This window comes from Meriones unguiculatus, chromosome 14 (assembly GCF_030254825.1).
Source record: "Meriones unguiculatus strain TT.TT164.6M chromosome 14, Bangor_MerUng_6.1, whole genome shotgun sequence".
NCBI classification, from domain to species: Eukaryota; Metazoa; Chordata; class Mammalia; order Rodentia; family Muridae; genus Meriones; species Meriones unguiculatus.
In genome coordinates this window covers 48216493-48230950 of record NC_083361.1, presented here as the reverse complement: position 1 = coordinate 48230950, position 14458 = coordinate 48216493, and the positions used below count along the sequence as shown (strand labels likewise).

The following is a 14458-nucleotide window of genomic DNA, read 5'->3' as shown; positions in this document are numbered from 1 at the left end:
ACCAGGAGTTAAGAATGACCATACTGTACAGTATGACTCATGGCTAATGCCCTGGTGGTAGCTCCAACAGCTGTCAATGAGATGGTAGTAACAATGGTGGCTGTAGTTCCAAGATCCCTTTTCTGTCTGAAGAGAGTCATAGCGTGAGGGGCATCAATGGGCACAGGCACCCAGCGAGGCATGCGAGTAACCAGGGCATACCTAAATTTACTAGCATTCCAGCATTGGGCAAAAAAGCAAGTATCATTACCACAATTACTTGACTCTATCTGGCTAATAATGAATAAAAATGGGGGATATAGACAAACAGGTGTGGGCTTATAGGAAATATTATGAGAAGCCTTAACCCCTCGTTGGAACATCCTGCGTCAGTTCTAGAACTAGCAGTGGTGGTGTCCGAGGTCTGAGTAAGTTCAGGAGACCATTGCCCCCAGGGGCGAGACGTGCTCCATGCCAATTGACTAACTCCATGTTTTCCTCCAATTTTGAAATTCATTTAAGGTTATTAAATTATTTTTTTCCTTTTTTCTTAAATTTTTCATCAATTACACTTTATTCATTCTGCATCCCCCCATTAGCCCCTCCCTCCTCTCCTCCCAATCCCACCCTCCCTCCTCCCTCTGCTTGCATGCCACTCCCCAAGTCCACTAATAGGGGAGGATCTCCTCTCCTTTCTTATTGTAGTCTGTCAGTTCAGACCCTGAATAATCATTAAGCCAATGTAGCTCATGCCTTTGTGTACATAAAGGAATTAATGCTCAACTAAAAGGAAGCTTGATGGTGTTCAATCAGAGGATTGACCTCTTGTAGGAGCAAATAGATACCCTATGGCAAATCGCTCAACCTGGCTGTCAATGAAAGTATGCTGGACTTTGTGTCACTAGCATACAACATGAGAATTTTTCCTGTGCTGCAAATCTGTTTAAACAATTGTCGAGCTATATTTTAGATAATTGGACTGGAGAATTCGATACTACGATGGAGCAGCTGAGAGTGGCCATTGTCACAGTAAATTCTACCAGAGTGGACGCAGGACTAGCCACAGGATTATCAACATGGATTGCTGCAGCAATGAACCATCTGAAGGAATGGGCGGGCATGGGAGTGTTAGCAGGCCTTCTGGTGTTGGTCTCCTTGGTTTGCCTGTGGTATATATGCAAGATTAGAGTCTCACAACAGTGTGATGCAGCCATGATCATTCAGGCCTTTACAGCCATGAAGCAGGACATTCTCCCCAAGCATGGTTGGATACCATAAAAAGCTAAAATGATAAGCTCAGGATGCGAGGCTAAGCACTGCACTCAGGGTCAGCCTCTTTGGACCCAGAGAAGAGCATGTCTGATTGGATGCAGGTTGATGCCCCAGGTCCCGCCTCTGAGAAAAAGGTATCGGACGGGTCTGATGCTCTTTGGGTGGATGACACCTAAATGAACATCTGTACAAAGTCCCAATTTATTTCTAATATCAGAGATCAGACCTCTACTCTTGCCTGATGCGTCTAAAACAAAAAGGGGGAACTGTAGAGAGCTGCGGAATGCTATGCCTTAAAGATGGAGCTGGTTTCCGCCTTCCACCTTCCTGATGGTGAGTGCTCTCTGTCACGAACAACTCCACATTTGGCTAAGGCCGAGGATCTGGCTTGCTTCCATGTATGTGGACCTATCTGCATTGCCCCCGTGGCACGCCTGGGTTGGCTACCCAGAGGCTATTTAAGCTGTGGGCTGACTTTCCCCAGGGTCCGAGGAATCTTCAATGTTCCTGAATGAACAGCATTGAAAAAAAAAAAAAAAAAAAGAATGACCATACTGCAATGCTATAGGCAGTGCCTCTTCTTTGCTTTGTCCAACTTCCCTGCTGCCCACTGAGAGGCGTCCACACTGTGTCTGCTGGCACTGGCAAAGATGCTCTCACAGACAGCTTTTGAGGAAGCCATCAGAAGAAGTGAAATTCTTGCCACAGTGGCTAAAATCTGAGGGGATTGGAAGGGAGGAAATGAATTCAATAGTTGGTTCTGGGAAAGACTGAACGGCTGGAAGACTTGAAGGTCGGGACACATTAGATAGTCAAGGTTGCCTAGACGCATTTCCTTTTCTGATAACCTTCATACTTATTATGTTGCAGGCTAAAACTTGGAGAGGTGCTTCGCTTCTGGCAGGACAGGTAAGCAGTGACGCTGCTTCCCATGGTGTCTTTTGTTTGTGGGCAGGCTGAAATCTCGGCTGACTAAATATTTACCTACTGTGTACTTTTAGAGATGAGATTTATTTGACGTCCCTCTCATGGCTAAACAACCTAGGCTTCATCTTGCCTCTTGCTGGAGGAACTCTTGCTATGGCCCTGGCTTTGTAGGGGACTTAGCTAGGTAGTCCCAACCCAAGCAAGTGACAAGGATACTACCTAATAACATTAGTATGTTGAGGTGCATTTGGAAAACCAACAGTTGGGTGAAGTTATTGGCATATTTGACTTTGTTTTGAAGCTACCATTGAAGCTTCCAATTCTAAATAATATATCCAGAAGTACTAAGAAAAGCCTTCTCCCAGCTCCTTCACTTATCGACAATCAATCTCAATGAATTAAACTCTTCTTTCTGCCCTGACAGGTGTGGAACCCAAAGGAAGATGATACGGTTTTAGGAGTCTCGACCCCTAGAGCACAGAACAATAACCCTCACAAATTTCATCTATCCTTGATTCTCTTGAGTGGATACTAAGAAAGCAACCCATGCGTTTTCACGTCCTTGTAAGTAGCATGGAAACTTGCAATCTTGCCCTCTAAAATTCAGGTGAATTGCCATAAAGTTTTCGCAGCCCCAAACAGAGCTGACAATGAACCATAATTTTTCGTTTTATAAAAGATTATGGATTATCTTGAGCCAGAAATCTAGTTATCCATTGTCAGAAAAAAACAAAACAAAACAAAGAATATTTTTGGTATTAAATGCAATGCCTTCCTTCATCTTGGAAACTGGGTGGTTTTGAGTTCATTTGAAGAAAAATGACATGACAGGTGATAAGAAGAGCAGGTTCAGGAATCAGGCACACAGAATCCAACTCCTGCCCCTGTCAATGTCCTGTGGGATACCTGGTGATGTATATGGACCAAAATGTAGCTTGGTTTGTGTGTTGCAATTTGTTGTCCAAGGAAATATGGAACGAGCTGGTGGTCATGTGACATACATCACAAAATCCTCCAGAGCATTGAAAATTGCAGGAAAACGGGAAGGCTCAATACTGGGCACTGTAAGATGGAGAGGAACATACATGGAAGACAGGGAACAGGAGGAGGAATCCTAAAGGAGGGTAAAGAGGAAGAGATTAGAATCAAAACCGCAAATTAGGATGTTGAAAAAATCTTATCTAGATAGGAACAAAGACATTTGGCTTACTTGAATGTTTTCTCTATTCTTACCAAAATCTCTGTTGTAAAGATTAAGTACATAAGTCCAGGGAATATTTACAGGTACTGATTTGTGGCCAGTGACACCCAAAAAATGCAATGTTTTGACCTCTATTTTTCTCATATGGTGTCAAAGGGGAAAGGCTCTTTAATCCTGTCCTCTGTGTTTCCCCACCACCTTTGACAGAATGAGCTACATGCCTCCTACACAGTTTTGAACTTCCTTGTCTAGGCCCTGGAGTCTAGCTCTCTGGGGTTTCACTTGGTAGGTGAAAACTCATGTGTTGAGCGAAGGCCTTTCTGGATCTCTGATGACAACAGGTATCTGAGGACGTTGACTGACTTGAACAGATGCGATCTGAGGTCCAGATATGAGGTCCTCGTGAGACCCATGAGGATTTCAGAGCCTGCCTGGCACTCCTCCCTCTACAGACAGGATGAGAACTGTGCAGTTTGGCATCAGATTGGGAGACTTTTCGAAAAAGTCCTCATAACAGTACATATACTTGGTTTGATACATTCTTCATTGCTTTCTAATTTCAAAGAGAATGAAATGATTCCAAGTGATAGGGAGACAGCCTTTACTATAGGAGTAGGCATATATATCAGGTAGAGATGACTGTAGGTACAAAAGACGTAACCAAAATATATCTAAGAACTGATGAATTCGAACGTGCTGCTCATTCCTAGTCTCGGTCGATGTACCCTTGCACATATGTGGTAAAGTGTCAGGAGGGGACGTTATGGCTCATGCCAGTAGTCCCAAGAATATTTGAGGACAAAGACTGCCCTCGCCCTTTACCCAAAGTTGTGTAAAGGCTGACATATAACAAATAAATCCAGCATCATTCAATTTATATAGAGGGAAAATTGAAATGGTCTTTCCTGTTGGAGGCTGGGTAAATTCTAGATAATAATGGCTAGGTGAGAAGCCAGGGTACCTGTTGGAGACATTCCCTAGTTTTATTGGTGTTCATCATTTATGACTTAGCTGCCAAAATCTTCCAGAGCATGTTGTGTTTACTTATCTCTCTCTCGCATGGAAACCATCTCAGTTGATCCAAAATGAGAAATGACAATTGGGCTTTGCTTTCTGTTATTTGTTGTTGTTTCTGTTTTCCTCCTGGGTACATTCATCCTCTTATTGCAGCTCTCACACAGATGCAAATCATCTCTTCTAACAAAATTTGCGTTTAACCCAAGTTCTATGAAAACAACTATTCCTTTAAAAAAAAAGGAAAGATATTTCTAAAGAACATGTTGCTATCTGGTAGACCCACAGTCCTGATAATGGATCAGACATGCTAACTCTCCAATGAAACAAGAAAGAACCACACACTGAATCTTTTAACATCCTCATGATGAACACAATTAATTCAGAACTGACACACACACACACACACTAATATATATACGCATATATATATATATATATATATATATATATATATATATATATCTTGCTACTAACAGACATTTAGGAAGCAGGAGAATAGGACTCGTGGTAACATTTGTTGGATACACAATTTTTAAAGCCATGGTTGAAGCTTGAATATCCAATCAAGGACATCATGTAATCTCAGATGTGTAGTACAACATCCTCGATAAAAAGCAACCCATGAGTATTTGACCACGGGCTAGTAAGTTAGTGCATAGAAAACATCTTCTTTTAATCCGATTTAACCTGAAGCATGGTAGATGATTCCAACGCTCCTCCAAGTGGAAGACTTGAGTTCCATGTATCGAGAAATGGTAACATTCATGTAGACCAAATGGAACCTTTGGATTCCCCTCTCTTCCAAGATGAGGTTGCATGGCAGGGAAGAAATCTAAAGTCAATTTTGGAACACTTTGTTGGATAAACAAGGAGAGAATTCCATGCACAGAGGACAAATTTCAACGACACCCTGAAATCTCAAAGATACCGTAGGGCTTACTGACTTTCACCTCTGTGCAACTTGTTCATTTTGACTTTGAGAAACAAGGAGTTAAGAAGGACCATACTGCAATGCTATAGGCAGTGCCTCTTCTTTGCTTTGTCCAACTTCCCCGCTGCCAACTGAGAGGCATCCACACTGTGTCTGCTGGCACTGGCAAAGATGCTCTCACACACAGCTTTTGAGGAAGCCATTAGAAGAAGTGAAATTCTTGCCAGAGTGGCGAAAATCTGAGGGGATTGGAAGGGAGGAAATGAATTCAATAGTTGATTCTGGGAAAGACTGAACGGCTGGCAGACTTGAAGGTCGGGACACTTAGAAAGTCAAGGTTGCCTAGACGCATTTCCTTTTCTGATAAACTTCATACTTATTATGTTGAAGGCTAAAACTTGGAGAGGTGCTTCCCTTCTGGCAGGACAGGTAAGCAGTGACGCTGCTTCCCATGGAGTCTTTTGTTTGTAGGCTGGCTGAAATCTCGGTTGACTAAATATTTACCTACTGTGTACTTCTAGAGATGAGATTTATTTGACGTCTCTCTCATGGCTAAACAACCTAAGCTTCATCTTGCCTCTTGCTGGAGGAACACTTGCTATGGCCCTGGCTTTGTAGGGGACTTAGCTAGGTAGTCCCAACCCAAGCAAGTGACAAGGATACTACCTAATACCATTAGTATGTTGATGTGCATTTGGAAAACCATTAGTTGGGTGAAGTTATTGGACTATGTGACTTTCTTTTGTAGCTACCCTTGAAGCTTCCAATTCTAAATAATATATCCAGAAGTACTAAGAAAAGCCTTCTCCCAGCTCCTTCCCTTATGGACATTCAAGCTCAAAGAATTAAACTCTTCTTTCTGCCCTAACAGGTGTGGAACCCAAAGGAATATGATAGGGTGTTAGGAGTCTAGACCCCTAGAGCACAGAACAATAACCCTCACAAATTTCATCTATCCTTGATCCTCTGGCGTGGATACTAAGAGAGCCACCCATGCGTTTTCACGTCCTTGTAAGTAGCATGGAAACTTGCAATCTTGCCCTCTAAAATTCAGGTGAATGGCCATAAAGTTTTCGCAGCCCCAAACAGAGCTGACAATGAACCATAATTATTCTTTTTATAAATGATTATGGATTATGTTGAGCCAGAAATCTAGTTGTCCATTGTTGGAAAAATCAAAACAAAACAAAACAAAACGAAGAATATTTTTGGTATTAAATGCAATGCCTTCTTTCATCTTGGAAACTGGGTGGATTTGAGTTCATTTGAAGAAACATGACATGAGAGGTGATAAGAAGAGAAGGTTCAGGAATCAGGAACACAGAACCCAACTCCTGTCCCTGTCAATGTCCTGTGGGATACCTGGAAATGTATATGGACCAAAATGTAGCTTGGCTTGTGTGTTCCAATTTGTTGTCCAAGGAAATATGGAACGAGCTGGTGGTCATGTGACATACATCACAAAATCCTCCAGAGCATTGACAATTGCAGGACAACTGGAAGGATCAATACTGGGCACTGTAAGATGGAGAGGAACATACATGGAAGAAAGGACAGGAGGAGGAATCCTAAAGAAGGGTTAAGAGGAAGAGCATAGAATCAAAACCGCAAATTAGGATGTTTAAAAAAATCTTATCTAGATAGGAACAAAGTCATTTTGCTTACTTGAATGTTTTCTCTATTCTTACCAAAATCTCTGTTGTAAAGATTAAGTACATAAGTTCAGGGAACATTCACAGCTACCCGATTTGGGGCCAGTGACACCCACCAAATGCAATGTTTTGACCTCTAGTTTTCTCATACAGTGTCAAAGGGGAAAGGCTCTTAAATCCTGTCCTCTGTGTTCCCCCACAACCTTTGACAGAATGAGCTACATGCCTCCTGCACAGTTTTGAACTTCCTTGTCAAGGCCCAGGAGTCTAGCTCTCTGGGGTTTCACTTGGTAGGTGAAAACTCATGTGTTGAGCGAAGGCCTTTCTGGATCTATGATGACAACAGGTATCTGAGGACGTTGACTGACTTGAGCAGATGTGATCTGACGTCCAGATATGAGGTCCTTGTGAGACCCATGAGGATTTCAGAGCCTGCCTGGCACTCTTCCCTCTTCAGAGAGGATGAGAACTGTGCAGTTTGGCATCAGATTCTGAGATTTTTCGAAAAAGGCCTCATAACAGTACCCATACTTGGTTTGATGCATTCTTCATTGCTTTCTATTTTTAAAGAGATTGAAATGATTACAAGTGATAGGGAGAAAGCCTTTACTATAGGAGTAGGCACATATATCAGGTAGAGATGACTGAAGGTGCAAATGATATACTCAAAAAATATCTAAGAACTGATGAATTCGAACGTGGTGCTCATTCCTAAGTCTCGGTCGATGTACCCTTGCACATATGTGGTAAAGTGTCAGGAGCGGATTTTATGGCTCATGCCAGTAGTCCCAAGAATATTGGAGGACAATGACTGCCCTCGCCTTTACCCAAAGTTGTGTAAAGGCTGACGTATAACAAATAATTCCAGGATCATTCAATTTATATAGAGGGAAAATTGAAATGGTCTTTCCTGTTGGAGGCTGGGTAAATTCTAGATAATAATGGCTAGGTGATAAGCCAGGGCACCTGTTTGAGACATTCCCTAGTTTTATTGGTGTTCTTCAATTATGTCTTAGCTGCCAAAATCTTCCACAGCATGTTGTGTTTACCTATCTCTCTCTCTCGCATGGAAACCATCTCAGTTGATCCATCATGGAAATGACAATTGGGCTTTGCTTTCTGTTATTTCTGGTTGTTGTTTCTGTTTTCCACCTGCGTACATTCTTCCTCTTATTGCAGCTCTCACACAGATGCACATCATCTCTTCTAACAAAATTTGCGTGTTACCCAAGATCTATGAAAACGACTATTCCTTTAAAAAACAAGGAAAGATATTTGTAAAGAACATGTTGCTAGCTGGTAGACCCACAGTCCTGATAATGGAGCAGACACGCTAACTCTCCAATGAAACAAGAACGAACCACACACTGAATCTTCTTAATATCCTCATGATGAACATAATTAATTCAGAACTGACACACACACACACACACACACACACACACACACACATATATATATATATATATATATATATATATATATATATATATATCTTACTACTAACAGACATTTAGGAAGCAGGAGGATAGGACTCTTGGTAACTCTTGCTGGATACACAATTTCTACAACCATGGTTGAAACTTGAATATCCAATCAAGGACATCATGTAATCTCAGATGTGTAGTACAACATACTCTATTAAAAAGCAACCCATGAGTATTTGACCACAGGCTAGTCAGTTAGTGCGTACAAAACATCTTCTTTTCATCAGATTTAACCTGAAGCATGGTAGATGATTCCAACGCTCTTCCAAGTGGAAGACTTGAGTTCCATGAATCGAGACATGGTAACATACATGTAGACAAAAAGGCACCTTTGGATTCCCCTCTCTTCCAAGATGAGGTTGCATGGCATGGAAGAAATCTAAAGTCAATTATGGAATACTCTGTTGGATAAACAAGGAAAGAATTCCATGCACAGAGCATAAATTTCAATGACACCCTGAAATCTCAAAGATACCATAGGGCTTACTGACTTTCACCTCTGTGCAACTTGTTCGTTTTGACTTTGAGAAACGAGGAGGAGTTAAGAATGACCATACTGCAATGCTATAGGCAGTGCCTCTTCTTTGCTTTGTTGAACTTCCTTGCTGCCCACTGAGAGGCGTCCACACTGTGTCTGCTGGCACTGGCAAAGATGCTCTCACAGACAGCTTTTGAGGAAGCCATCAGAAGAAGAAAATTTTTGCCACAGTGGCTAAAATCTGAGGGGATTGGAAGGGAGGAAATGAATTCAATAGTTGGTTCTGGGAAAGACTGAAGTGCTGGCAGACTTGAAGGTCGGGACACTTTAGAAAGTCAAGGTTGACTAGATGCATTTCCTTTTCTGATAACCTTCATACTTATTATGTTGCAGGCTAAAACTTGGAGAGGTGCTTCCCTTCTGGCAGGACAGGTAAGCAGTGACGCTGCTTCCCATGGTGTCTTTTGTTTGTAGGCAGGCTGCAGTCTCGGCTGACTAAATATTTACCTACTGTGTACCTCTAGAGATGAGAATCATTTGACGTCCGTCTTATGGCTAAACAACCTAGGCTTCATCTTGCCTCTGGCTGGTGGAACACTTGTTATGGCCCTGGCATTGTAGGGGACTTAGCTAGGTAGTCCCAACCCAAGCAAGTGACAAGGATACTACCTAATACCATTAGTATGTTGATGTGCATTTGGAAAACCATTAGTTTGGTGAAGTTATTGGTCTATGTGACTTTCTTTTGTAGCTACCCTTGTAGCTTCCAATTCTAAATAATATATCCAGAAGTACTAAGAAAAGCCTTCTCCCAGCTCCTTCCCTTATGGACATTCAATCTCAAAGAATTAAACACTTCTTTCTGCCCTGACAGGTTTGGAACCCAAAGGAAGATGATAGGGTGTTAGGAGTCTAGACCCCTAGAGCACAGAACAATAACCCTCACAAATTTCATCTATCCTTGATCCTCTGGCGTGGATACTAAGAGAGCAACCCATGCGTTTTCACGTCCTTGTAAGTAGCATGGAAACTTGCAATCTTGCCCTCTAAAATTCAGGTGAATTGCCATAAAGTTTTCGCAGCCCCAACAGAGCTGACAATGAACCATAATTATCCTTTTTATAAATGATTATGGATTATGATGAGCCAGAAATCTAGTTGTCCATTGTCGGAAAAATCAAAACAAAACAAAACAAAACGAAGAATATTTTTGGTATTAAATGCAATGCCTTCCTTCATCTTGGAAACTGGGTGGATTTGAGTTCATTTGAAGAAACATGACATGAGAGGTGATAAGAAGAGAAGGTTCAGGAATCAGGAACACAGAACCCAACTCCTGTCCCTGTCAATGTCCTGTGGGATACCTGGAAATGTATATGGACCAAAATGCAGCTTGGCTTGTGTGTTCCAATTTGTTGTCCAAGGAAATATGGAACGAGCTGGTGGTCATGTGACATACATCACAAAATCCTCCAGAGCATTGACAATTGCAGGACAACTGGAAGGCTCAATACTGGGCACTGTAAGATGGAAATGAACATACATGGAAGAAAGGAACAGGAGGAGGAATCTTAAAGTAGGGTTAAGAGGAAGAGCATAGAATCAAAACCGCAAATTAGGATGTTGAAAAAATCTTATCTAGATAGGAACAAACTCATTTTGCTTACTTGAATGTTTTCTCTATTCTTACCAAAATCTCTGTTGTAAAGATTAAGTACATAATTTCAGGGAACATTCACAGCTACCCGATTTGGGGCCAGTGACACCCACCAAATGCAATGTTTTGACCTCTATTTTTCTCATATGGTGTCAGAGGGGAAAGGCTCTTCAAGCCTGTCACTGTGTTTCCCCACCACCTTTGACAGAATGAGCTACATGCCTCCTGCACAGTTTTGAACTTCCTTGTCAAGGCCCAGGAGTCTAGCTCTCTGGGGTTTCACTTGGTAGGTGAAAACTCATGTGTTGAGCGAAGGCCTTTCTGGATCTATGATGACAACAGGTATCTGAGGACGTTGACTGACTTGAGCAGATGTAATCTGAGGTCCAGATATGAGGTCCTTGTGAGACCCATGAGGATTTCAGAGCCTGCCTGGCACTGTTCCCTCTTCAGAGAGGATGAGAACTGGGCAGTTTGGCATCAGATTCTGAGATTTTTCGAAAAAGGCCTCATAACAGTACCCATACTTGGTTTGATGCATTCTTCATTGCTTTCTATTTTCAAAGAGATTGAAATGATTCCAAGTGATAGGGAGACAGCCTTTACTATAGGAGTAGGCACATATATCAGGTAGAGATGACTGTAGGTGCAAATGATATACTCAAAAAATATGTAAGAACTGATGAATTCGAACGTGGTGCTCATTCCTAGTGTCGGTCGATGTACCCTTGCACATATGTGGTAAAGTGTCAGGAGCGGATTTTATGGCTCATGCCAGTAGTCCCAAGAATATTGGAGGACAATGACTTCCCTCGCCCTTTACCCAAAGTTGTGTAAAGGCTGACGTATAACAAATAATTCCAGGATCATTCAATTTGGATAGAGGGAAAATTGAAATGGTCTTTCCTGTTGGAGGCTGGGTAAATTCTAGATAATAATGGCTAGGTGATAAGCCAGGGCACCTGTTTGAGACATTCCCTAGTTTTATTGGTGTTCTTCAATTATGTCTTAGTTGCCAAAATCTTCCAGAGCATGTTGTGTTTACCTATCTCTCTCTCTCGCATGGAAACCATCTCAGTTGATCCATCATGGAAATGACAATTGGGCTTTGCTTTCTGTTATTTCTTGTTGTTGTTTCTGTTTTCCACCTGCGTACATTCTTCCTCTTATTGCAGCTCTCACACAGATGCACATCATCTCTTCTAACAAAATTTGCGTGTTACCCAAGATCTATGAAAACAACTATTCCTTTAAAAAACAAGGAAAGATATTTCTAAAGAACATGTTGCTAGCTGGTAGACCCACAGTCCTGATAATGGAGCAGACACGCTAACTCTCCAATGAAACAAGAACGAACCACACACTGAATCTTCTTAATATCCTCATGATGAACATAATTAATTCAGAACTGACACACACACACACACAGATATATATATATCTTACAACTAACAGACTTTTTGGAAGCAGGAGGATAGGACTCTTGGTAACTCTTGCTGGATACACAATTTCTACAACCATGGTTGAAACTTGAATATCCAATCAAGGACATCATGTAATCTCAGATGTGTAGTACAACATACTCTATTAAAAAGAAACCCATGAGTATTTGCCCACAGGCTAGTCAGTTATTGCGTACAAAACATCTTCTTTTCATCAGATTTAACCTGAAGCATGGTAGATGATTCCAACGCTCTTCCAAGTGGAAGACTTGAGTGCCATGAATCGAGACATGGTAACATACATGTAGACAAAAAGGCACCTTTGGATTCCCCTCTCTTCCAAGATGAGGTTGCATGGCATGGAAGAAATCTAAAGTCAATTATGGAATACTCTGTTGGATAAACAAGGAAAGAATTCCATGCACAGAGGATAAATTTCAATAACACCCTGAAATCTCAAAGATACCATAGGGTTTACTGACTTTCACCTCTGTGCTACTTGTTCGTTTTGACTTTGAGAAACGAGGAGGAGTTAAGAATGACCATACTGCAATGCTATAGGCAGTGCCTCTTCTTTGCTTTGTTGAACTTCCTTGCTGCCCACTGAGAGGCGTCCACACTGTGTCTGCTGGCACTGGCAAAGATGCTCTCACAGACAGCTTTTGAGGAAGCCATCAGAAGAAGAGAAATTTTTGCCCCAGTGGCTAAAATCTGAGGGGATTGGAAGGGAGGAAATGAATTCAATAGTTGGTTCTGGGAAATACTGAACGGCTGGCAGACTTGAAGGTCGGGACATTTTAGAAAGTCAAGGTTGCCTAGACGCATTTCCTTTTCTGATAACCTTCATACTTATTATGTTGCAGGCTAAAACTTGGAGAGGTGCTTCCCTTCTGGCAGGACAGGTAAGCAGTGACGCTGCTTCCCATGGTGTCTTTTGTTTGTAGGCAGGCTGCAGTCTCGGCTGACTAAATATTTACCTACTGTGTACCTCTAGAGATGAGAATCATTTGACGTCCCTCTTATGGCTAAACAACCTAGGCTTCATCTTGCCTCTTGCTGGTGGAACACTTGTTATGTCCCTGGCATTGTAGGGGACTTAGCTAGGTAGTCCCAACCCAAGCAAGTGACAAGGATACTACCTAATCACCTTAGTATGTTGATGTGCATTTGGAAAACCATTAGTTGGGTGAAGTTATTGGACTATGTGACTTTCTTTTGTAGCTACCCTTGAAGCTTCCAATTCTAAATAATATATCCAGAAGTACTAAGAAAAGCCTTCTCCCAGCTCCTTCCCTTATGGACATTCAAGCTCAAAGAATTAAACTCTTCTTTCTGCCCTGACAGGTGTGGAACCCAAAGGAAGATGATAGGGTGTTAGGAGTCTAGACCCCTAGAGCACAGAACAATAATCCTCACAAATTTCATCTATCCTTGATCCTCTGGCGTGGATACTAAGAGAGCAACCCATGCGTTTTCACGTCCTTGTAAGTAGCATGGAAACTTGCAATCTTGCCCTCTAAAATTCAGGTGAATGGCCATAAAGTTTTCGCAGCCCCAAACAGAGCTGACAATGAACCATAATTATTCTTTTTATAAATGATTATGGATTATGTTGAGCCAGAAATCTAGTTGTCCATTGTCGGAAAAATCAAAACAAAACAAAACAAAACGAAGAATATTTTTGGTATTAAATGCAATGCCTTCCTTCATCTTGGAAACTGGGTGGATTTGAGTTCATTTGAAGAAACATGACATGAGAGGTGATGAGAAGAGAAGGTTCAGGAATCAGGAACACAGAACCCAACTCCTGTCCCTGTCAATGTCCTGTGGGATACCTGGAAATGTATATGGACCAAAATGTAGCTTGGCTTGTGTGTTCCAATTTGTTGTCCAAGGAAATATGGAACGAGCTGGTGGTCATGTGACATACATCACAAAATCCTCCAGAGCATTGACAATTGCAGGACAACTGGAAGGCTCAATACTGGGCACTGTAAGATGGAGAGGAACATACATGGAAGAAAGGAACAGGAGGAGGAATCCTAAAGTAGGGTTAAGAGGAAGAGCATAGAATCAAAACCGCAAATTAGGATGTTGACAAAATCTTATCTAGATAGGAACAAAGTCATTTTGCTTACTTGAATGTTTTCTCTATTCTTACCAAAATCTCTGTTGTAAAGATTAAGTACATAATTTCAGGGAACATTCACAGCTACCCGATTTGGGGCCAGTGACACCTACCAAATGCAATGTTTTGACCTCTATTTTTCTCATATGGTGTCAGAGGGGAAAGGCTCTTCAATCCTGTCACTGTGTTTCCCCACCACCTTTGACAGAAGGAGGTACATGCCTCCTGCACAGTTTTGATCTTCCGTGTCAAGGCCCAGGAGTCTAGCTCTCTGGGGTTTCACTTGG

At 41.8% G+C, this 14458-nt stretch overlaps 3 non-coding genes across 3 annotated transcripts; all 3 read left to right on the top strand.

Annotated features, from left to right (window-relative positions):
* The first annotated feature begins 3701 nt into the window (after positions 1–3701).
* LOC132647376 (small nucleolar RNA SNORD109A) lies at positions 3702–3766 on the top strand. Its single transcript, XR_009585744.1, has one exon. It is a non-coding gene; the product is annotated as a small nucleolar RNA SNORD109A (small nucleolar RNA).
* A 3540-nt stretch (positions 3767–7306) lies between these two features.
* On the top strand, positions 7307–7371 carry LOC132647425 (small nucleolar RNA SNORD109A). The gene has a single exon (XR_009585793.1). It is a non-coding gene; the product is annotated as a small nucleolar RNA SNORD109A (small nucleolar RNA).
* A 3553-nt stretch (positions 7372–10924) lies between these two features.
* Positions 10925–10989, top strand: LOC132647604 (small nucleolar RNA SNORD109A). The gene has a single exon (XR_009585951.1). It is a non-coding gene; the product is annotated as a small nucleolar RNA SNORD109A (small nucleolar RNA).
* The last annotated feature ends 3469 nt before the right edge of the window (positions 10990–14458 follow it).